Consider the following 25766-nt stretch of genomic DNA (forward strand, 5'->3'; position numbering starts at 1 on the left):
CAGACTTGTATAAAGGGAACATGTATTTATCTACAATGTTGGTACATAAGAGCAGGGCACATCATACACCCAGGGGGCAAAGGGCAAATCTCTAAGGAGCCTGTCAATACTGGGAACACTAATTTATCAGCTTATGTTGTGGTACAGGGGTCCCCAAATGTTACCTTCAGTAGATAATGTGAATATCTGCCGACAGTCCTGCATTAATTGCCAAATCCAGGGTCTGTGTCTCCCTACCAACACTAAGATTAAAGGCATCTCCCAAGCACAAGTTAGGGAAAAAATCTCCAAACTCACTAAAATCAGTGAGAGGCACAACACCCGCTAGCCTGGGGGCAGATATCGCCCCAATTCCCCCTCTTTTTGCACTAAAATAAGGGTTACTTGGCTAAAAATGCCCAGAGGGAAAGTTTGCTTACCTCTCACCACAGTGCCAACCAACGGACTAAACCAACTGTCAAATCCCCATGTGGAAAGTCACTTCTGTTCCCTGCTCTTAAAGGGGAAGTGTCCCTTGTTGATGAGTGAGGTTTATATGGCATTTATTTCTAATTAGATGTGCACTACATACACAGCCTATTAAATACACAGAACATTGCTTTGTATGTGTGGCTTATTGAATCAGTGCAGTTACTGCGCTGCCATATTTGTTGGATCCATTCATTCATCAGCCATGGTATCAATCAGTGCTGCTTCTGTTGCTTAGTCTGGTACAACCGGTTTGGGCCTTTGCTTGTAGGGCATCCATTCTTCAGGTAGAGATGGGGGTTACAATTGTATTTATTGCTTATTGAGCATTTTTTTATTATTTGGAATATGTCCAGCCAATCTTGCTCAGGGATTGAGGTTTGAGTCCATTTCCCAAGACAAGTACAGTTGGGTTAGTTGGGGAGTTTGTGTTCCAACATTAGAAAGAGTCTGTGACGTCTATTTATAGCGCTATGTGTTTCAAAGCTGGTTAGTGGTCTACACACAGTATTTCCTATTGATATAACGTTTCAGCTGTAGGTACCTCCACTTGTTCCCAACTCACTGCTTTTCTTTGTGTTCTAGGAACATGGGGATATGGTCTTTTTCCGTGCCTAGAAGGTGCCTCGATTGAAGATTCTGGAGCCCAAAAACAGTTTTGTATCCCTTATCTTCAATCCCAGGTAAGTAGTCAGTATTGTTTCTTATTGGGGTCCGTGGTGATGTATATGGAGCCAGTGAACAGTTTTTGTTTAGCTGGTGCCATATAATTAAGCTATTGCGTATCAGTGGTTGTTCTAGGATGAGGGTTGGGGTTTTTGGATGTACAATTTATACAGGCATATGGTATGGTACAGACTAAATTGTATAGGAAATACATTAACAGAAAATTCCTTGGGTTAGCAAGCAAACAATGGCAGGGCTGTTGGCTTTTGAAAGCCTTATAGACAGGATGTAGGTCATAGGGTCTAAAGTAGGGATGCACCGAATCCACTATTTTGGATTTGGCCGATTCCCTGAATCTTTATTCAAAGGTTCGGCCTAATACTGAACCGAATCCTAACCCTAATTTGCATATGCAAATTAGGGGTGGGAAGGGGAAAACATTTTTTACTTTCCTGTTTTGTGACAAAAAAAGCGACCTTCTCAGGTAGGTATTCATTTAGGGTAGAGACTATTTCTGCCCAGTAATCTTTGGAGTGCTGGGTATTCCAAAGGTTGTGAAACAGCTATATGCTGTTTGCAGCAAAGGCATAGTGGTGAAATCTCCGGGTTATTCTGTGCAACTTTTTCTTGGGTATGATTAGCCCTTATACACAAGATAAAGCTGTAGGATTTTAAGTCTACAGTATCTCTTGCCATTGTGTATCTGTCAGGTTGTCCACCTCCGCTTCCCAGGCTACCGGGCACTTGAACTCAGACTTATTGTTTATATACTCCTGGATACTCCTATACACCAGTGAGAATTTGCGCTTGGAGTGGCCTTACTGTACCAGTGCAACCAGTGGGTTATCCATATCAACTGTGGTTCCTTCAAACTAATGTTGAACTATAGAATTAGCTAGAAATATTGTACATTGTGTTTTGTGCTTCTGTACCAGCCCAAGGCAACCATAGCCCTAAAGCAGTAAAGATCTGTGTCTCCAAATATGCCCAGTAGCTCCCCATCTTCTTTTCTGCTGATTCACTGCACATGCTCTGTGCTGCCGTCACTTACTGAGCTTAGGGACCCACTCACAATATACAGAATATAAATGTCACAATATAAGGCTGATGAGTTATTAAATAAAGATAATTACTTAATGTCAGCTCAATATGATGGGACTTACTGTGAGGCTTGTAGAATTCTATGGGCAGACCATTAGGGAACAAGTCTATGGCTTCTGCACTTCAGTCACTGTTATTTCTGAGTCTAAAAACACTGGCATGGTCAGGTTAAAGTTTGTGACAGTTAAGGGAGTGCAGGAATTGGTGTATTTTTCACAGGCTGTCTTTGTTTAGCCTGGAGCTATATAGGGAGACATAGAAGTCTGTTAGAGTTTTGTTGTATATGGGTTAGTTTGGTTGTTAGTTCTCTAGTTTTAGTAGCGTAATGGAATGTGGTTGTCTGTACTCTATCCAGGTGCGCTAGCATTCTCCCTGCCTGCTCTCAAAATCAAGAATATTGAGTTGTTCCTGCGCTGCTTTTGCAATTGGTTAAACTTGGTGGACAGCCAGCTCATCCTGTAGGGCTGTAACTCGGTTCTCTAGCTCCTCTTGAACTTTCTGTGCTTACTTTTTGAACCCCTTAAAGGAGAATTCAACCTGTGGTGGGAAAAAACTTGTACCCCCCACCCCAGGTAGACCCCCCCCCTTCAATTTGCAATCAAGTTTTCATTATTTATCGTTTTGAGTTATTGAGCCTTTTATTCAACATCTCTCCCATTTGCGATTTCAGCCATCTGGGTGCTAGGTTCAAGTTAACCTAGCAGCCATGCATTTGAATGAGAGACTGGAATATTAATAGGAGTGGGCCTGAATAGACAGAAGAGTAATAAAAAGTATCAATGACTATACAGGGCATTTGTTTTTTAAGATGGGTCAGTGACCCCCTTTTTGAAAGCTGGAAAGAGTCAGAAGAAGCAGGCAAATAACTGAAAAAATTATAGAAAATAAATAATGAACAACAATTGAAAAGTTTTTTAGAATCGGCCATGCTATGACATACTAACTAACTTAAAGGTGTAACACCCCTTTAAACACAAGTCTTGTTCCAGAGAGCCAGTAAAAAAGTGCAATATCTTGGCAGGAGAAAGCCATCTAACAGCAAATTTACACTTCCAAACTTTTCTAGGGAAAAGGAAGACGTGAAGCCGGTTAGTCCCAAGTCAGTGAAACCTCAAAGCCAGAGGAGAAGAGAAGAATCAAGTCTAGGAAGCAGCCAAGTCGTAGCTTTAAATTGGTTCCAACGAAGCGAGAACTTTGCCAAAGTCAGGAGCGGAACTTGGTGAGTATCTTCTGAGACGCCTGTGCACCCCAGATACAGCTGCAGAGGCATGTGTATGCACTACGTCATTTTGGGGTGTCTAAACGCCAGATACTTTATTAATCCTATGTACAATGGGCAACAAAATGTTCAGTGGACCCCTGGAATTCATATTATACATCATATCTGTATACAGATAACTAGAATCTCAGCTGCCATAAAGAAAGCCAGGACTCTCTGTACTGGCTCTCTGTACAGCAAATTAGGGGCTGTTCCTGTTGAATTGTGCTTAGTACAGGGGAATACCCTATGCAACAAATCAGCCGACAGTTGAAAAGGGTTAAAGAGGAACTCAAATCCAAAAACTTTTTTGGGTAAATAAAAATGTAACTCTAAGCAGCTTCCCAATATCTATTTATTCCTCATTCTTTTCTGGTTCTTTGAAACTGCTGGTTCTGACTGCTTGAAACATTGTAACTCTAAGCTGCTTCCCAATATACATTAATTCCTCATTCTCACTAGGTTTATAGTCATGTGTAACAGTCATAGTGATTGGCTGTCCACCAGTTGGGCGTAACTAACAGAGGTAAGCCGACCCAGCAGTCGGCGGAGGGCCTGGAGTACAGGGGGCCCGAGCACCGAATATAAAAATTGTGAGCAGAGCACACATCTTGCCAAGTTGCCGGCCCACCACAGAACGCCGCTTATTATTTGCAGCTCGCACTTGTGCATTAAGATAATCACGCCCCAAAGGCGGTACGTACTGCGTGACGTCACAGCCTCGCAGCATGGATTAGCAAACTATGAGTTGTTTTCAGAATATCTGGACTGTCCTTCTAAAAGGCGTGACTCGTGGGCGGCAATGCCTTAGTATCTGTGTGAGTGTGACCAATAAATGAAAGACATCGAAATATTATGATATTCACCTTGATTTTTTTTCAACATGGCTTACTTATCATCAAGCACAGTTTTCTATTTTACAGGAATGTATTCAAAGCTTTTTGGATACCTGGTTTCTTTATAATAGTTCCCATACTTTGGGCTTATTTTATCAGGCAGAATATAGACAGGGCAATGGTTGCCACATGTCCAGTTTTAAAATGGACATGCAGTTTTAAAAGGACTGTCCGGTTCAAAACCTTTCTATCCAGTTTAGAACATTGAAAATACTGGACAGAAATCCAGCCAGTTGGAAGTGAAACTCCAGCATCATAACCTCAACTAACATCATTGTGCCTCCTCTGACATCATCATCATCATCACGGCTGGATTCCCTCAGAGGCACCCTGAACCCTCTAGGTCCTAGCGCCAGCTGTATGCTTTCACACGCACGCCCCCCACAAGTGCACATACGCATTCGCTGGAGCACCAGGGACCTGTGGACCTTACTACGTGACTTCTGCACTGAAACCCTTTTCAAAAGAGCAAACAGATTTGTTTATATTTTAATTTTGAAATCTGACATAGGGCTAGACATATGTCAATTTATCAGGTCCCCCAGTCAAGTGACTTGTGCTTCAGTCACTCTTTTACTGCTGCACCGCAAGTTGGGTTCCCCCCCCACACACACACCAACCAGTCCATCAGCAGAACAATGGATAAGTAACCAGATAACAGCTTCCCTGGTAGATATAAGAAAAGCACTCAATAGTAAAAAAAAAAAACATGTCACGGAGAGACTGTCGTGTTACATTATGTAGGACAATAGCCTGTCCGAAAGCAGTTCCGTAGTGCTGCACTGGCTCTTTGCTGAAAGCCTATGACCAGACAAAATGACCTGAGATGGCTGCGTACACACCAATATTACAACTAAAAAATTGACTAGGAATGAAATTGTAACATGTAGAATTAATTATTTGCAGTGTAATTTAGAATTGCCATAACCAATAAAAATCATGATGGCATCCCTTTAAGTCCTGTTTTTGTATGTTGCAGACAGCAACACCTGTAGTTGCACTAAATGTGTTGCTTAAAATTCCTAATTATTTTCCAGGACTGATTATCTTACTTGATACTTTATAATTTTCTTTTGGAAAAAAAACAAAACCCTGTGCCACATGAATTTACACTGGTGTGTTAACAGTGGCGTAACTTGACGAGGAAGCAGAGCCAGCAGTCGTGGGGGGTACAGGGGGGCCTGTAGGGGGCCTGATTCCTCAGTAGCATGTGCAACCGGCAGGGGACAATTTTGGGGCAGAGCAACGTCACGTCGAATGGGCGTGTCCCACCTAATGCCTTCACTCTCCCATCAGTGATCAGGTGCTTTTGAGTTCTTTGTTACCCCGTGAGAGTGCGCACTGCTGAGGGAGCTGGCGGCTGGGCAGGATAAGCAGAGCGGGGAGTCACAGCCATGTGACGCACAACTAGGGTTGCCACCCGCCGGTAAAACACCTGCCGGGGCCGGTATTACAAATTTACCGGCAATGTTACAAATCCCCCGCCGATGAAAACTTACATTTTCGTTGGCTTCGGGGTTGGCCCGCCCCTTTTGTGATGCTACTCCACATGGCTCCGCCCCTTTTGCGGCACCCTCATCGGCCGGTAATTTTGTTTTTTAAAAGGTGGCAACCCTACGCACAACACACTGACCATCGTGTGCCGATAGAGAACTGAGGGCCTGTGGGTTGTGTCACTGGCTCTTGCAGCAGCTGGTACTTACAATCCACCTGTCTGTTTCACGTTCTTCAACACTTGGCTACTTTAAGCACAAAGCCTGGAGATTCGAGCTCCTTTTGAAGGCCTCAGTCACAGTTCCTTGTTAGAACTTTTTCTTTCATTCTCTTTGAGGTTCTTAGAATGTCTCCATCGTGAATGGTGCCCAAAATAAATGTAGTGGCAGGTGTGAATACTGTTTCATTTGAAAAACCGTTTCATTTGCAAGACATGGAGTGCTGGAGTTGGAGAACTTTCTGTGTGGTGCTTGGGGAAATACATTGTCGTCTTATTAAATGCCATCACACTGACACTGCTTGGTGTTCGTGGGGGAAACAGGGACGCCCCACCTGTGTAATAATGATAATAATTAATATTGGTTGGTATCATTTTTAAAATTTTTATATAATATTATTTTGAATTTGTACAGTCTGGATTCGTTTTTTGCCCAGAGTTTGCTGCATTTACTGAATCAGCTGCTAGGACTGAAATTTTTTTTCAGGAAATGCAGCATTATTGGTGTGTGGGTATAGCCAGGGGTGCTTCGCCAATGAGGCAAGTTGAGGCTGTCGCCTCAGGCGGCAGCGGCCCCACTAAGGTACGCAGGGCAGCAAAAATGCTGCTCCCTGGTACTTTAAGAGCGAATTTCCGGGGGAGGGGGACAGCATGCAGGCAGCGGATGGGCCAGGATCGCCCCTGGGTATAGCTACCATAAGGGGATGGAGAAGGTACTACAACAGGTACCCTTGGCAGAGGCAGGTTCGGACTGGCATTCAAAGTTTCTAGCATGCAGAGGCCCAAACAGCTCCCCCACAGGTCCAATAAATAACGTATTTCTATGGCATGGTAACAGCAGCCCCTCTGGCAGGGGAACTAAATACCTGCAAAGTTTTTATTTGAGAGCCACTAAGTGGGCAGGGTTGTGGTGAGCGGGTTGGATTTTGATTTGATCATAGACAGACAGGTCAGGTCAAATGGGAGAGTGTGTGGTAGATCAGAAAGCAACCCCATATATGCATAGGGCAATTTTTTACATTGGGTTAGGGTTGCCACCTTTTGGCCTGGTTGAATCTGGCAGGGGGCTAGGACGTAGTGAACGGCGGTTGGCTGATCGCCCCCTTAATCATAGGGAATCCTGTCCAATTTCCTAATTTGGAAAACTAGCCAGCAGTTTGACGTGGGCAGCCTTAAAAACCTGGTCCAAAACCAGACAGTGGCAACCCTAATTGGGGTCCATGTGATTATGGACTAGTAATTAGGGGGTAGGGTCTGCCCTTCCCGGTTACCAACTTACCATATAGTCACAGTAGCATGTGCAACCAGCAGGGACCATTTCAGGGGATGTGCTGCTTATCCAGACCTCTGCAGGGCTTCTGATTTTTTATCCACGAGTGCCTCACTGCCTTTACTGATTATTAGGAGCGATTGCGCTACACTTACGTGCCCATCAAACTCAAGAAATTGCCAACTGTGCCATCCTTCTATGAGCTGTGGGGTATTTATACAATAAATTGCCACTGTGCCATGATTCCATGAGTTCTGAGGGTATTGATACTTGGAATTGCCAACTGTACTATTCTTCTATGAGTTCTAGGGATATTATACATGAAATTGCCTCTTTCTTTCCTCTAGCCCCACGTTTCACTTTCAGATCTTGTAACCTTAATATGACAAGGACTGAGGTGAATGCTGTTCCCCCACATTGCAAAGCAGTTATAAAGGTGGGGGCTCTAAAAGCATTGCCTAACCTAAGACCCCATTAGTCTTAATCTGGCTCTGGGGCCCAGGATTTTTTTTGCGGGGGGTCACTCTTTTTCTGTTCTCTGAACTGTTGCTTCTGACTCCTGAAACAATGTATCTCTTAGCAATTCCCAATATCAATTAATTCCTCATTCTCACTAAGTTTACAGTCATGGTGTTAATTGTCATAGTGATGGCTGTCACTCTTTTTCTGTTCTGTTCTTCATTGTTTCTGTTCTCTGAACTGCTGTTCTGACTCCTGAAACAATGTAACTCAATGCAACTTCCCAATATCATTCACTTCCACATAGGTGCTTAAGACTGGAATATGAATAGGAGAGGGACTGAATAGAAAGATAAGTAATAAAAAAGTAGCAATAACAATACATTTGTAACGTTACAGGCCATTTGTTTGTCTAGATGGGATCAGTGACCCTCATTTGAAAGCTGGAAGAAGAATGCAAATAATTCAAAAACTTTAAAAAAGAAAAAATGACGACCAGCTTGAAAGTTGCTTGAAGTTAGCCGTCCTATAACATACTAAAAGTTACCATAAGGGTGAACCCTTTATAACCTACACCCTTAAAGGCATTGCTTTAAAGCAGAAGACAGATGTTTTTCAGAGACTTGAGGGGGGGTCACATGGGTCATATCTGTTGCTTTTGAATCTGAGCTGAATGCTGAGGATCAATTACAAACTCACTGAACAGAAATGTACCATGTGGCCCCCATTCAAGTCGCTGACTAACTCAGAGTTAGAGCTGAAAAGCAGGAAGTTGGATTCTAGCTGTTTTATTAGACATCTGTTCACTCCAGTCTTTATACATTACATTTCTGACTAACTATATTAGAAACATTTTTTATTTTGCACAGCCTATCTATTTACCCAGTTTTTATTTTCACACTGAACTATTCCTTTAAACTCTGATCATGGATTCAGCAAATCCATGATTCAGTAGTAATACCCATTAATTTTAAAGTGAAGCAATACAAATGCCATTTATTCCATTGCCCTAAAGACACTCTGATTGTACTGGCATTATTAATCTCATAAAGGGAGCTCCGTATTGGCGCATGCGCAGTTGGAGCATTTTCCCAGTTCGCCACAACTGCAGATGCGTCGAAAGTGATGAAAATTACCAAAGGACCAGAAGAAGGCCCGGAGTTTACCAAGCGGCTGAAGATGGCCCCTTGAGCTCCACTGCGCTGTCTCTGCAACAAGGGGGTAATTACCGGCTTAGGGGTATTTACTTGTGTTAACTCCTGTCCTGGGGGGAGCAGGGAGGGCTTGGACTATGGAGGGTAGGGTTTATTTAATAGAATGGGAGTTTAGTTCTCCTTGTGTCACTGCAGTTGGCACAGTAGTAGAACTAATGTTACTGGAGGGGCTGAGAAATGGGTTTCAACAGTGTGCATGGCCCTGGGAAAAGATAGGCCCAATACCTGCCTGCTACAGTAGCAATATGTCAGCCCAAACCCTCATGACTCACAGATAAACCCGTAGGTTTCATCCTTGTCCACACTATGGCAAGATGAGGGCTTATGGTCTGCAGGTACAGGTCATACCTTTCAATGAAATAGCCTAAGTGTTGTAGTTCCAATGTAACCCATGCTCATTACCATTAGCTGGACACAACTACTTGTGGTCTGGATAGCCCAGATAAGAGTTACATTAGTTAGCCAAAAATGTAATGTATAAAGGCTGGAGTGACTGGATGTCAGAACACAACTCCCTGCTTTGCAGCTCTCTTGGTTTCTACCAGGCAGTAACCAATCAGTGACTTGAGGGGGGTCACATGGGTCATAACTGTTTGCTTTGAATATGAGCTGAATGCTGAGGATCAATTGCAAACTCACTGAACACTTATGTCCCACGTTGCCCCCTCAAGTTGCTAACTAACTCAGATTTAGAGAGCTGAAAAGCAGGAAGTAGTGTTCTGTTATGTTACACATCCAGTTACTCCAGCCTTTATACATTACATTTTTGCCTAACTAACTATATTAGAAACACAGATGAGGGATGGTTAAAGAAAGCTGAATAGACACAGGCTGAATATTGGCACAGGATGATTTATGAATATGTAATATTTTGATTGATCACTCTTCAAGTGGAAATGCGGAGTTGGTTAGATTCTTGTTTCAGTATTAATTTTCCATCCATGGACCATCTCTAGCAGTAACTAAACCAAAACCAGTTGTGTATTACAATAGCTTCTACACTTTTCCACACTAATCTACCAATTTCATTTTTTTTTAATTAATTTAAACTCTTTTGGATCAATTATCATTACCCAGACCCAAATTCAAGAGCACAAGAAATGTAAAATTGTGCCCCTTTATGAACAGAGCACTTGCTTCCAGGGCAGTTGTTGCACTCAGCATTTAGAGCCAGATTAAAAATCTGTTGCAAAGATCAGAGCGTAGCACTTCATCTGCAAGGCAACTCTGTGCTTAACACTTGCCATAGTTAGTTATTAATTATGTCTTTTCTCTGTCTTGCAGACCCAGGTACATCCTAGCCTGTTGCTTGAATGAAGCACAAGCGATGTGGCTACCTGGAAACTCTCACTAGCTGTTCACCACTCTTCCTCTCTTCAGTCATAATAAGGCAGCTCTTTGGGTGCAGCCCATAGTGCTAAATGCAAAGTACAAAAAATAAGGCACAGCTCTTTGGGTGCAGCCCATAGTGCTAAATGCAAAGTACAAAAAAACATTTTTTATTGTTACACCTTGCAAATGATCTTAGTAGATGAATGCAAGTGACACTACCCCCTACTGTAAATAATAAAGATTTTCATTTTCATTAAGCGGTTGACAACCATATAAAGACACAAGGCTGCAGGCAGAGTTATACAAGGAACTCTGAGTATCACTTGTGTATTATATGGGATTATGTACCCCCACTGTAAATTTTAAGGATATTAAAAGTCACTGAGTGGTTCAGGACCATATAAATGCATATGGCTGCAGGCTGAATTAGTCATTTGACTATCACTCGTATTATAAGGGATACTGCAACCCCACTGTAAATAGTAAGGATATTAGAAGTCACTGAGAGCTTGTGACCATGTAAAGGTGCAGAACTACAGGCTAAGTGATACAGGGACTCTAAGGGATACTGTACCCCTAAATGATATGGGCGTTAGATGTAACTGAGGGTTCTGTGACCATAAAAGACACAAGACTGTGGACTAAGTTATACAGTGGACCCTAAGTATCACACAGGTGAGATTGTGAGCCCCCTACCATAAATGTTAAGGATATTTGCTTTCACTGAGGGTGTGACTATATAAAGTCATGAGGCTGCAGGTTGAGTTATACAGAGATCTTTGAGCATCATTCATATACTACAAGTACTCCCTACTTTAAATGATAAGGATATTAGTATTATAGACATTAAGCCCGTTAAATTAACGTAGAACATATCCGTTAGTTTGGCACCCTAGGCAAGGACTTCAATTAGCGCCCCCCATCTTGTATTACCATACACAGGTATTTTAAGAGATTGTGTGCCCCTACCGTAAATGTTAAGGATATTTGCGTTCCTGAGGGGTTCTGTGACCATATAAAGTCATGAGGCTGCAGGTTGAGTTATACAGAGATCTTTGAGCATCACTCATATACTATAAGAGACAGCATACTCCCTACTTTAAATGATAAGGATATTAGAAGTCACTGAGAAGTTCTGTGATAACAGAATGACATAAGTTTGGAGTTTTTCATCTATACAAGTGAGAAATCTCCATAAAACTATATATATTTGGTATTGGCGCATTCAGGAGACATAGAACATTCCAAATCTGCTGTGTTCTCTTACATAAATAAATTATGTTTCTGATATGTGTTTGATTTAGGGGAAACATGATTTTTCTTTCATTTTTTAGACACTTAGAAACCAATATCTTTTTACAGAAGTGGAATTACACCAAAAATCTACCACATTTTGAAAGCTTAGGTTGTCCTAAAAACGATATATTGTTTTTCTGGGTAAACTAAAAGACCCGCCCAGGAAAGGCCCCTAAAGTGAAAGAGCGCATAAAAGTACCAAATCAGCCAAATTGGCTGGCAGTGAAAGGGTTAAAGTTGAACTCCATTCAAAAACTTTTTTGGCTGATAAAAATGTAATTCTAAGCAGCTTCCCAATATCCATTCAGTCTTCATTCTTTCCTGTCCTCTGAATTGCTGGTTATAACTCCTGAAACATGTACCTCTAAGCAATTTTTCTAATATCCTTTCGTTCCTCATTCATTCTATTCTCTGAACTGCTGGTTCGGACTCCTGAAACAATGTAACTCTAAGCCATTTTCAATATCCATTCATTACTCATTCTTTCATGTTCTCTGAACTGCTGGTTCTAACTCCTGAAACAATGTACCTCTGACCCTTAAACGATGTAACTCTAAGCAACTTCCAAATTTCAATTAATTCCTCATTCTCACTAGGTTTATAGACATGTGTAACTGTCACTGCAATTACCTGTCTGTCTCTTTCTGTTCTCTTAACTGCTGGTTCTGACTTTTGAAACAATGTAGCTGTAAGCAACTTTCCATTATCAATTAATTCCTCATTCTCTTAAGTTTATAGTGATGTGTAACTGTCATTGTGATTGGCTGTCAATCTCTTTCTGTTCTCTGAACTGCTGGTTCTGACTTGAAACAATGTATCTCTTAGCAACTTCCCAATATCAATGAACTCCTCATTCTCACTTGGTTTATAAACATCTGTCAATATTTGTTAACTGTATTAGCAAATGCCAAATAATACACAGTACCAGCTCCCCAGTATGTTCCTTTATACTTATACTGTATACTGTCCTTTCCTTTCCAGAAAATACTCTCTTTCCGTGGTGCCATTGATTTGGCTCGGGTTAAAGGTGGCGAGATTGTGATCACTGATCTCAGCAATGCTTGCAGGAACAGATACCCCTTCCAGGTAAGTCAAAGAAGTTCCTTACACACATTGGGGGTCATTTTATCAACACTGGGCAAATTTGCCCATGGGCAGTAACCATTCAAATGACTGCATTCATTGTTCTGCTTGCAGCTGGCTTTAAACAGCTAATCACTGATTGGTTGCTATAGGTAACTGCCATGGGCAAATTTGTGTTGATAAATGAGCCCAATTGTCTTTTAACTGCCTTCCAATTATCTCAGATGTGGGTATGCACGTGAAAAGAGATGTAACATCATAGGACCCCATAGTCTCATTGGTCTCCTGTTTTACCTCATGCATTTTGTTGACAAAGTCCATGGAGATCTGAATGTGGAGTACTGTGTTGCTACAGGAGTTAATTCTGCTTACAGTCGGCCTTAGAGGGGATTGTGTGGGGTGAGAAGGAATGTAATGCTTCTCTGTCCATTAGCCGGACCCCCACCACCACTACCACCACAAAAGCTTCTCATAACCTGTACAGAGAGTTACCTAAAAACAAATCCATCATAAACATCCCCCTATATCAAGCATATCCATTTATTAAATGCCTGTTATAGTATCAATGGGGCACAATCTTAGAAATGCTGTTGGATTGTGGCCTATTGAGTAAAGCAATATTTAATACATTCCAATCATTAGAGTTCAGTATGAATAATACTATAGTAGGTAGAATGACCTTATCTCTGTGTATTTCAGCCCCATCATGTACATATTAACCCAGTCCCACAGCAGAACCCACTATAGCAACTCACCTGCAGAGATATTAAACCATCCAGTTCTTCAATTAAACCCATCTTTGAGCAACACCACACAGTTTTACCCAACCCTGTTCTGCACTTGCAGATGTTCATCAGCCCCAGCGGTATTATTTAGATACACACAAACGCACATCCCACACACACAATTGGTCAGTCACCTTAAGCAGAATGAGGCACAGGAGACCCTCCTTCAATATTCACCATAGTTATTCAATAAATACAGAGACATGTTTATGGGAAACCTGTTGGTGGGAACAGGAGATTTATTGATTTAAATATCCAATTATTGTTGGGCATCAACAATAATCAACAGCTGATGATCCAGAGGAAGGCAAAAAACCCCAGCACTTGGCCAATTTGAACTGAGGGTAAAAATTCCTTCCTGACTCCTTCAAACGGCAGTCGGTTTATACCCTGGATCATGGCTAGACACAGACACACACAAACATAGACAAACACTCACAGACACACATAGACACACACAAACACACAATATGTACAAACAGCCACAGAAGGCATGCAAGGAGCAGGGTTGCGTGGTGGCAGCAGAACTGTCTGAAGAGTCTTCTGGTGGAATGCTGAAAAGAAAAAGTTTAGAAATTGTTAAAATAAAAAATAATTACAGACTAATACTTGTTTTTTTTTATTATATAAACGGCTCATTCTGGCTCTACAGCATATCCACTACCTGGCATGGCACCTTTTATTTTATATTGATCACCTGGTGCCAGTCTTGATTCCAGTGAGAAACCCATTCCCAAAGGTGGATATGTGAGCCAGTGCTACAGCAGTCCTATCAGAGTTACCTACCTCTCCTTATTGGCCTACTAGAGAATCAGAACTGATATCTGTAGTTCGGTTGGCAGATTCTACCCAGCAGTACCTGGCACAAACCTAAGGGCACCCCTACACTCGCCTAGCAAGTTACGCACCGAATGACCGATCAGCAACGTGGAGTGTAGAGGAGCCAGTACCCACTGTGGGCCAGGGCATATTCTTTTATTCTACTCTGCAGAGCTGAAAAGCAACAGCCCAATTAATTAGATATATTACCGTTAACCCTCTGTAGTCCTTCTTGGCCGTTTTCGAGGGTCAATGAAGGCAAACCCGCCCACTTCGTTACCCACGCAGGGAACCCGGCCACCCCTACCAGAAGGGACGCCGCGGGCCTTTGACAACTACTAATTTTAAACTATTAGTGCGGGGGTGAGATGGCTCCATATTTTAGCATGTGGTTGACTGTGAATGGGCGGACAGGTTTGATTCAACTGTGGTGGAAGCGAGTGGTTTTACCTATGCTGAGAGTCTGGAATCACTTTATGCCCGAGACCTTTAACTTTTCCCTACAGTACTGGGGTTACACCCTTAAAGCATTGCTTTAAAGACAAGACTGCCCGTTTGGGAGTTGCGAGCATTTTCCTGGTTCGCTACAAACTGCGCATGCCGCCGAAAGTGATGAAAAGTACCAAAGCGCCAGAAGAAGAGCAGGACCTGGATCAGAGCTCGTCTAGCACGTCATCTGCAAGGCAACTCTTGCTTAAACACTTGAATAGTTTAGTTATAATTAGTCTTTTCTGTGTCTGCCAGACCCAGGTACATCCTAGCCTGTTTGCTGAATGAAGCACAAGCGACTGGGCTACCTGGAAACTCTCACTGTTCACCACCTCTTCCTCTCAGGAATCAGTGTATTTCAATTAAATTAAGGCACAGCTCTTGGGTGCAGCCCCATAGGCTAAATGCAAAGTACAAAAAAAAAAAAAAAACATTTTTTTAATTGTGCACTTGCAAATGATCCCCTTTATATGCAGGCAGATCATCTAGACATCGTTATCTGAAATAGATTGGATGCAAAGTGACACTTTACCCCCTTCTTAAATAATTAAGATTTCCGATTCACTAAGCGGTTGATTCTGCAACCATATAAAGGCACAAGGCTGAACGTTGAGTTAAACATTAAGACTATCACTCGTGTATTATAAAGGATAATGAACCCTCACTGTAAGTTATAAATATATTAGAAGTCGCTGAGGGATTCCAAAGTTATTAGGAAACCTCTTGAGTGATCACTCATGTAATTATAATGGATAATGTAATCCATATAAACTCAACGAGCTGCAGGCTGAGTTATACAGGGAAACTCTTGAGTATCACTTGTGTATTATAAGGATTATGTACCCCTTCGTTAAAATTTTAAGGATATAGATTCGCTGAGGGGTTGTCACCATATAAAGGCACTAAGGCTGCAGGCTAGAGTTATTGTTAGGGAACTCTGAGTATCATCCAAGTATATTATGGGATAATGTACCCCCACTGTAAATTATTTGTTAAGGATATTAAAATGTCAACTGCAGGGTTTCGGGACATATTTAAATGCATATGCGCTGCAGGCTGACGTTAGCCAATTGACTGTCACTCATTATTATAAGGGATGACTGCAACCCCACGGCTAAATTGTAAGGATCATTAGAAGTCAATGAGAGGTTGTAGCCATGTAAAGGCGCAAAGGTACAGGGCTTATTTATACAGGGACTATAAAGGATACTGTACCCCCTAAATGATATGCGTGTTAGATTAACTGAGGGGTTCTGTGACCATAAAAGAGACAAGACTGTGACTAAGTTATACAGTGGGACTTAAGTATCACACAGTATTTTAAGGATTGGTGTGCCCGCCTACCGTAAATGTTAAGGTTAATTGCTTTCACTGAAGGGGTTCTGTGACCATATAAAGGCACAAGGCTCCAGCTGATGTTCTACAGGCAACTCTGAGTATCACCCAAGTATTATATGGATAATTACCCCCCACTGCTAAATTATGAGGATAGTTTGAAAGTCACGAGGTTTGAGACCATATAAATGCATATGGCTGCCAGGCTGAAGTTAGTCACGTTGGCTTATCATCGTATGATAAGGGATACTGCAAACCCTAACACTGTAAATACCGTAAATTAAGGATATGTGCTTTCACTTGACGGTTCTGTGACCATAATAAAGTCAATTGAGGCTGCAGGGTTGAAGTTATACCAGAGATCTGTTGAGCATCACTCATTATAACTATAAGAGACAACGTACTCCCTACTTTAAATGATAAGGATCATTAGAAGTGCACTGAGGGGTTCTGTGTAGATAATAGAATGACATAAGTGAGAAATCTTCATTAAAAACTATTATTTAATATTTATATATAGATATTTGGTGCATCAGGAGACAATAGAACTTTCAAATCTGCTCGTTTCTCTTACATAAGATAAATGTGTTTTCTGATATATGTGGGGTTGTTTTTATGGGAAAACATGATTTTCTTTCATTTTTAGACACTTTAGAAAAACCAATGCTTTTTGCCCGAAAAACTTTTTGGCTGATAAAAAATGTAACTCTAAGCAGGCTCCCAATATCATCATTTCCAAATCTTTTCTGTTTATCTGAATTGCTGGTTATAACTCCTGAAACAATTGTACCTCTAAGCAATTTTTTCCAATAGCCATTCATTCCTCATTCTTTTTCTGTTCTCTGAACTGCTGGTTCGGACATCGAAACAAAACATAACTCTTACCCTTAAACGATGTAACTATGCAACTTCGCAAATATCAATTTAATTCCTCATTCTCACTTGCGTTTATAGTCATGCTGTAACTGTCATTGCGATTGTCTCTTGGTCCCTTTTTAATTTCTCATTCTCGCTAGGTTTATAAACATGTGGAAATGTCATTGCTATTATCTGCTCCACTATTTGTTAACTGTATGGCAAATGCCAAATAATACACAGTAGCAGCGCCCCCCAGTATGTTCCTTTATAATTATATAACTTTCTTTCCAGAAAATACTTCTCTTTCCGTTGGGTCCAGAATTTGGGCTTCAGATTAAAGTTCGAGATTGCGATCACTGATCTCAGCAATGCGTGCAAGCGAACAGATACCCCTTCCAGGTAAATCAAAGAAAGTTACATACACACATTGTCTTTTTAATGGCCTATTCAAATATCTTTTTCACAGATGGGTTGGTAATGCACGTGGAAAAAAGAAGAATTTAACATTATATAAGGAAAAAACAATAGTTCTCATTTCGGCTCCTGTTTTACCTCATGATTGGTTGACAAGTCCATGGAAAGAATCTGAATTGTGGAGTACGGTGATTGCCTACAGGGAGTACATTCTGCTGACAGTCCGGGGCGCCTTAGAGGGGATTGTTGTGGCGGTTGAGAAGGAATGGAATGCTTCTCGTTTACCAGGACCATTAGCGCAGGACCCCACCACCACTCACCACCAGAAAAGCTTCTTTATAACCTGTACAGAGAGTTACCTTAAAAAACTAATCCATCATAAACATCCTAATAAGCATATCCATTATTAAATGCCTGTTATAAGATCAATGGGGCACATTGTTAGAAATGCTGTTTGGATTTGTGGTCCTATGAGTAAAGCAATATTAATTACATTCCAATCATTAGAGTTCAGTAATGTATAATACTATAGTAGGTTAGAATGACCTTATATCTGTGTCTTTCAGCCCCATCATGTACATATTAACCAATCCCACAGCAGAAACCACTAAGCAACTCACCTGCCAGAGATAGTAACCACAAGTTCTTCAATTAAACCCTCTATGAGGCAACACAACACAGTTTTACCCAACCCTGTTCTGCACTTGCAGATGTTCATCAGCCCCAAGCGGTATTATTTGGAGATACACACAAACGGCACCATCCCTTCACACAATTGGGTCAGTCACCTGTGTAAGCAGAATGAGGCACAGGAGACCCTCCCCTTCAATATTCACCATTAGTTATTCAATTAAAAACACAGAACATGTTATGGGAAACCTGTTGGTAAGGGAACAGGAGATTTATGATTTTAAATATTGCAATTATTGTTGGGCATCAACAATAAATCAACAGCTTGATTGATCCGAAGAAGCCAAAAAAACCCCAGCACTTGGCCAATTTGAACTGCAGGTTAAAAATTCCTTCCTTGACTCCTCCAAACGTGCAGTCGCGTTTATACCCATGGATCATTGGCTAACACAGACACACACAAACATAGACAAAACACTTTCACAGAACACATAGCACACACACAAACACACAAGATATGCACAAACAGCCACAGAAGCATGCAAGAGCAGGGTTGGCGTTAGGATGGCAGCGAACTGTCTGAAAGAGTCTTCTGGTGCGAACACTGGAAAAGAAAAAGTTTAAGAAAATTGATTAAAATAAGAATTAATTACAGACTAATACTTTTTTTTTATTATAATAAAAGGCTCATTCTCAGCTACCTGGACATGGCACCTTTGGATTTTATTATTGATCACCTGGTGCCAGTCTTGCTTCCAGTGCAGAAACCCATATCCAAAGGTGAATATCGTGAGCAAATGCTACACAGTCCTATCAGAGTTACCTAGCCTCCCCCCTCATTGGCCTTACTAGAGAACCAGAACTGTATCCTGTAGTCTTGGCTGGATTCTTACCCAGAGTACCTAGGGCACAACCTAAAGGCACCCCCTACACCGGCCTAGCAGTTACGCCACCAGATGACCGATCAGCACTGGGGAGTGTAGAAGGAGCCAGTACCCACTGTGGCCGCATTCCCTTTTATTCTACTAATTTTGGGCAGGCCCATATGATAGGGAACAGCAAGAGGTTGAAATAGAGTTGCCACTGCCAACATGGGGCATTCTGCAAGATAAATAAGCAATTAGCCCATAATTAGAATACAATTACCTAAATCCCTCTGATAGTCTCCTTGGGACCGGGGGCCTTCCTTGGAGGAGGCTCTATTCCACCTCCCTTTCTTAATTTCCTCCCGCTGGCGGGCTGGAAGAGGTCCTTCCTTTCCAAATCCCCTTTTCCTTCTCCATTCTTACCCTTGTTCCTTTCAACTGCAGGAGATTGCTCGCGTCCATCTTCTCCTGTTGCTCCTCTTGCGTTCTTTTCCCGGGAGCTGCTTCTTCCTCCTCTTCTTATTTTCTTTTGCTCCTTCTTCTTTCCCCTGTGAGGCAAGGGGCTCCCTCTTCGTGCTGCTTGCAGTGGCTCCATCCCTCCTTTTTCTTTAGCTGCAGGAGTTTGTTGTGCGTAATTGGTTTCTTACTTAAGGTTTGAAGGGAAGAAGAACGAAAAATGGTCAAATATGAGTCATTATTGTATATGTTTCCAAAGTATACTGCAACTACAATTGCTGATCACAATGGGATTAAAATAGCCAGATAGACTTGTAACCTAAGTAATAACATTGTACCTTCTACACACCTGGTCCCTACTGATAACACATTGGGAGTTTACTGAGATAAGTAAGTTCCATGCTGCTGGTTTCATCTGCGGAGATAGGTGCTTGGTTGAGGGGACCTAAAAAAGTTCCACTAGTTTCTGTGCTATTTATTATTAGTATGGCCAAAGCACCCAGAGCTATGAGAAAACATCTATTTTTTGAATATGTTATGTGCCAGTAACTGTAATTGAAAGTGGTAATTGCAAAGTACATACCGAGCAGCTTCCCGCAGCTTCTGCTCCCTCAAGAGCTCGATTTGAAAACTGGCAAAAATGATGTTTGATGGTCTGTGAGCACAGGGGAGGCACGAGGATAGGAGCAAAGGGGAAAGAAAGGAGACAATTAGAATTATGGCTGTATATGTGCTGCTAATAGTACCTTTTAAACACCCAAGAAAAGCATCAGGGACAGTGATCCCAGGTGAACTTACATTCTCCAGCCTCTGATACTCATATTTCTGCCTCCGGTTTTGCAGTCGTGTTGGATGACCCTGTGGAAGAAGAGAGTCAGTGTTAAGCACTTCTTTGTACCAATGCCATTATTGTGCCATGTTGCCCCTTGTAATAAAACTCTATGCAGTGTCTTAGCATAACCCCATTTTTGTTGCTGGTTAAAATGACACTTGGATGGGTGACTTTAGATGCCCCCCCCCCCAGGGGAGCAGGAGAGAGAATGAATAATATTGTTCTTAATTATTATAGAGACACACAGTGAATAATAACCTCTCCTATAATAATAATACTAGTGAAACTTACAGGAGGCAGCTTGGCATTCTTGAGGAGGCACGTTCCCTCTTGAGCACTTCCTGTAACATAAAGAAAGAAGCGTGAGATAAGAGCTGGCAATCTAATATCATTTGTTCCCTATTTATCAAAACTCTATTCTGCATTACATACCAGTGAGTCGAGCATTAAACTGTATTGGGCAATGTTCTCCTTGGCCCTCATCCTCGGGTCCTCAATACAAGTAAGAAGGAAGTGTTTTCTGAAAAAGAAAAATACCACTGAGCATTAATAAAATATTTTCCAGCCTTATTGCCCTTGCAATAAGCACCGGGCAATAGCAAATGATTCCCAACATGTCCATTTATGTTTTACTTACATGTTGAAGTTCTTGCTGTATTGGACCCAGTAGTGATCTTCTGCAGGAAAAACACATTTCCATTAAATACTGAGCTAAAGGGTGAAAGGAATTCACATATAATAAAACTAACAACATAAGGAACTGATAAAGAATATTGGATTTACCGTAATAAGAGGCAAGGGCCTCAAAGTCTGTATATTCCTCCTGAAGTTCTTCAGGACGGAGTACAGCGTCTGTAAGTGAAAGGAAAGAGCATTAGTGACAGAATACTAAAGGGCTCTAAATGCTGCTCATAGTCAGTCTCGCTCTGAGGAGAGTAGAGACAGAAAAGGGTTTGGGGTTTCTATGGGGCAAACATGCCAGGAATAAGGACATTGTATTCTGAAAAGGAAATAAACATAGTGATAGGATTCCCTGGATGTCTGTTCTACCTGCACAGATGCAAATGGTTATGGCAGCTCCCACCTATATGTATAAAGGAAACGGCGCAGACAGCCAGCCAGCTGCTTATGGAGAGCTTATATAGAAGAGTGAAAGGGAAACACCAGTTCAGATGAGAGAGGAACTTTTAACACACATGCATTACCTTGAGAGATGGATTTCTCAATGATTTCTCCATCGATCGAAATCTAAAAGGACAAATGGACATAATCAGGCAAAATGAAGTCACAGTTAAAGGGTTTGTTCACCTTTAAATTATTTTTTTGTATGATGTAGAGGGTGATATGATCAGACAATTTTCATTCGGTTATCATTATTGTTTGTGGTTTTGAGTTATTAGCTTTTTTCAGCAGCTTTTAAAAACGTTAATGAAAGACCAATTGAAAGTTGCTTAGAATTAGCCATCCTATAACATACTAAAAGTTAACTAAAAGGCAGGCCATCCATTTATTTCCTTATCTGTATTCCCCATTTATATGAAACATTGTTCCACTCAATGATAAAAGCCCATTATTAATGCTGCTGATGGATTTGCTTCTTATAAATCCCATATACAGTAACCGTATGGGCTCATATGCCACAAAGCCACGTGGGACTCCACCCCCCAAGTGAATTTAGGACAGACTCGCTGAAGAAGAAATCAAGTGCTGTATCAGTTGGAATTTGCCAAGATTACCTCTTAAAGAAGATTCTCCTAAGGGGGAAAAAAAGGGGGCGGCACAAGGCCGGGCCACCCCGAGGGGGGGCCTTCCCTAAGGAACCCCTGGCTCTCTCTTACACTGTTCAGATGAAGATGTTATTAACTGAACAATGGAGAAAGCCAAAACCCAGATGTTATTAGGCAGTCTGAAGCACAGAAGTCGCTGTCCAAAAATGCAGGGAAAAGCACGCGTAGCAATCTGTATAGAAAAGAGAATAAAAAGACAAGTTAATGAATTTAGTACTTAATATTTCCTATATAATACAGAGGAAGGCAGAGTCTATTTTCCCCATAAACTAGAGCTTTGTGTCACTTCTAGCAGGGTCTGGGCCTCAGTTCTCTAGAATGCTGGAAGTTTCCTCACACAGTCCAATTTGCTGAAAGCCCTGAATAACTGCCAAATCCTGGTCTGTGTCTCCCAACCAGCACTACATAAAGCATCTCCCAAGCACATTTTATGGGAAAAGTCTCCAAATCACTAAAATCAGGAGAGGGAGCAACATCTGCTAGTCTGGGGCATCACCCAACCTTTTTCCCGTTCTTTTCTTTTTACTATAGTAAAGGTTGTTTGTCAGAAAATCTCTCAGATGGAATATACACTTAACACAGATCCAACCAACGGACTAAACCAACTGTCAAATCCCTAAGTCTCCTCTCTTCTATGGGACCTTGGTGTATGTCCTCCACTTATTTGCTATAACCCCCGACTGTCCCCATGGCACGTGCATCTGCTGTTCTCCCCTAGTTCCAGACTTGTATAAAGGGAACATGTATTTATCTACAATGTTGGTACATAAGAGCAGGGCACATCATACACCCAGGGGGCAAAGGCAAATCTCTAAGGAGCCTATCAATACGGGAACACTAATTTATCATCTTATGTTGTGGTACAGGGGTCCCCAAATGTTACCTTCAGTAGATAATGTGAATATCTGCCGACAGTCCTGCATTAATTGCCAAATCCAGGGTCTGTGTCTCCCTACCAACACTAAGATTAAAGGCATCTCCCAAGCACAAGTTAGGGAAAAAATCTCCAAACTCACTAAAATCAGTGAGAGACACAACACCCGCTAGCCTGGGGGCAGATATCGCCCCAATTCCCCCTCTTTTTGCACTAAAATAAGGGTTACTCTGGCTAAAAAATGCCCAGAGGGAAAGTTTGCTTACCTCTCACCAACAGTGCCAACCAACGGACTAAACCAACTGTCAAATCCCCATGTGGAAAGTCACTTCTGTTCCCTGCTCTTAAAGGGGAAGTGTCCCTTGTTGATGAGTGAGGTTTATATGGCATTTATTTCTAATTAGATGTGCACTACATACACAGCCTATTAAATACACAGAACATTGCTTTGTATGTGTGGCTTATTGAATCAGTGCAGTTACTGCGCTGCCATATTTGTTGGATCCATTCATTCATCAGCCATGGTATCAATCAGTGCTGCTTCTGTTGCTTAGTCTGGTACAACCGGTTTGGGCCTTTGCTTGTAGGGCATCCATTCTTCAGGTAGAGATGGGGGTTACAATTGTATTTATTGCTTATTGAGCATTTTTTTATTATTTGGAATATGTCCAGCCAATCTTGCTCAGGGATTGAGGTTTGAGTCCATTTCCCAAGACAAGTACAGTTGGGTTAGTTGGGGAGTTTGTGTTCCAACGTTAGAAAGAGTCTGTGACGTCTATTTATAGCGCTATATGTTTCAAAGCTGGTTAGTGGTCTACACACAGTATTTCCTATTGATATAACGTTTCAGCTGTAGGTACCTCCACTTGTTCCCAACTCACTGCTTTTCTTTGTTTTCTAGGAACGTGGGGATATGGTCTTTTTCCGTGCCTAGAAGGTGCCTCGATTGAAGATTCTGGAGCCCAAAAACAGTTTTGTATCCCTTATCTTCAATCCCAGGTAAGTAGTCAGTATTGTTTCTTATTGGGGTCCGTGGTGATGTATATGGAGCCAGTGGAACAGTTTTTGTTTAGCTGGTGCCATATAATTAAGCTATTGCGTATCAGTGGGTGTTCTAGGATGAGGGTTGGGGTTTTTGGATGTACAATTTATACAGGCATATGGTATGGTACAGACTAAATTGTATAGGAAATACATTAACAGAAATTCCTTGGGTTAGCAAGCAAACAATGGCAGGGCTGTTGGCTTTTGAAAGCCTTATAGACAGGATGTAGGTCATAGGGTATAAAGTAGGGATGCACCGAATCCACTATTTTGGATTTGGCCGATTCCCTGAATCCTTATCCAAAGGTTCGGCCTAATACTGAACCAAATCCTAACCCTAATTTGCATATGCAAATTAGGGGTGGGAAGGGGAAAACATTTTTTACTTTCCTGTTTTGTGACAAAAAAAGCGACCTTCTCAGGTAGGTATTCATTTAGGGTAGAGACTATTTCTGCCCAGTATCTTTGGAGTGCTGGGTATTCCAAAAGGTTGTGAAACAGCTATATGCTGTTTGCAGCAAAGGCATAGTGGTGAAATCTCCGGGTTTATTCTGTGCAACTTTTCTTGGGTATGATTAGCCTTATACACAAGATAAAGCTGTAGGATTTTAAGTCTATAATATCTCTTGCCATTGTGTATCTGTCAGGTTGTCCACCTCCGCTTCCCAGGCTACCGGGCACTTGAACTCAGACTTATTGTTTATATACTCCTGGATACTCCTATACACCAGTGAGAATTTGCGCTTGGAGTGGCCTTACTGTACCAGTGCAACCAGTGGGTTATCCATATCACTGTGGTTCCTTCAAACTAATGTTGAACTATAGAATTAGCTAGAAATATTGTACATTGTGTTTTGTGCTTCTGTACCAGCCCAAGGCAACCATAGCCCTAAAGCAGTAAAGATCTGTGTCTCCAAATATGCCCCAGTAGCTCCCCATCTTCTTTTCTGCTGATTCACTGCACATGCTCTGTGCTGCCGTCACTTACTGGGCTTAGGGACCCACTCACAATATACAGAATATAAATGTCACAATATAAGGCTGATGAGTTATTAAATAAAGATAATTACTTAATGTCAGCTCAATATGATGGGACTTACTGTGAGGCTTGTAGAATTCTATGGGCAGACCATTAGGGAACAAGTCTATGGCTTCTGCACTTCAGTCACTGTTATTTCTGAGTCTAAAAACACTGGCATGGTCAGGTTAAAGTTTGTGACAGTTAAGGGAGTGCAGGAATTGGTGTATTTTTCACAGGCTGTCTTTGTTTAGCCTGGAGCTATATAGGGAGACATAGAAGTCTGTTAGAGTTTTGTTGTATATGGGTTGGTTCGGTTGTTAGTTCTCTAGTTTTAGTAGCGTAATGGAATGTGGTTGTCTGTACTCTATCCAGGTGCGCTAGCATTCTCCCTGCCTGCTCTCAAAATCAAGAATATTGAGTTGTTCCTGCGCTGCTTTGCAATTGGTTAAACTTGGTGGACAGCCAGCTCATCCTGTAGGGCTGTAACTCGGTTCTCTAGCTCCTCTTGAACTTTCTGTGCTTACTTTTTGAACCCCTTAAAGGAGAATTCAACCTGTGGTGGGAAAAAACTTGTACCCCCCACCCCAGGTAGACCCCCCCCCTTCAATTTGCAATCAGTTTTCATTATTTATCGTTTTTGAGTTATTGAGCCTTTTATTCAACATCTCTCCCATTTGCGATTTCAGCCATCTGGGTGCTAGGGTTCAAGTTAACCCTAGCAGCCATGCATTTGAATGAGAGACTGGAATATTAATAGGAGTGGGCCTGAATAGACAGAAGAGTAATAAAAAGTATCAATGAC

At 41.6% G+C, this 25766-nt stretch overlaps 1 long non-coding RNA gene across 1 annotated transcript; it reads right to left on the bottom strand.

Moving 5' to 3' along the window:
• Window positions 1–20669: 20669 nt before the first annotated feature.
• On the bottom strand, window positions 20670–21061 carry LOC121397000. The gene is made up of 3 exons (XR_005963322.1): window positions 21022–21061; window positions 20876–20915; window positions 20670–20758 (listed from the first exon to the last, which is right to left on the bottom strand). It is a non-coding gene; the product is annotated as an uncharacterized LOC121397000 (long non-coding RNA).
• Window positions 21062–25766: the final 4705 nt, after the last annotated feature.

The sequence above is a fragment of the Xenopus laevis genome, chromosome 8L (genome assembly GCF_017654675.1).
Source record: "Xenopus laevis strain J_2021 chromosome 8L, Xenopus_laevis_v10.1, whole genome shotgun sequence".
In the NCBI taxonomy this organism is placed as follows: domain Eukaryota; kingdom Metazoa; phylum Chordata; class Amphibia; order Anura; family Pipidae; genus Xenopus; species Xenopus laevis.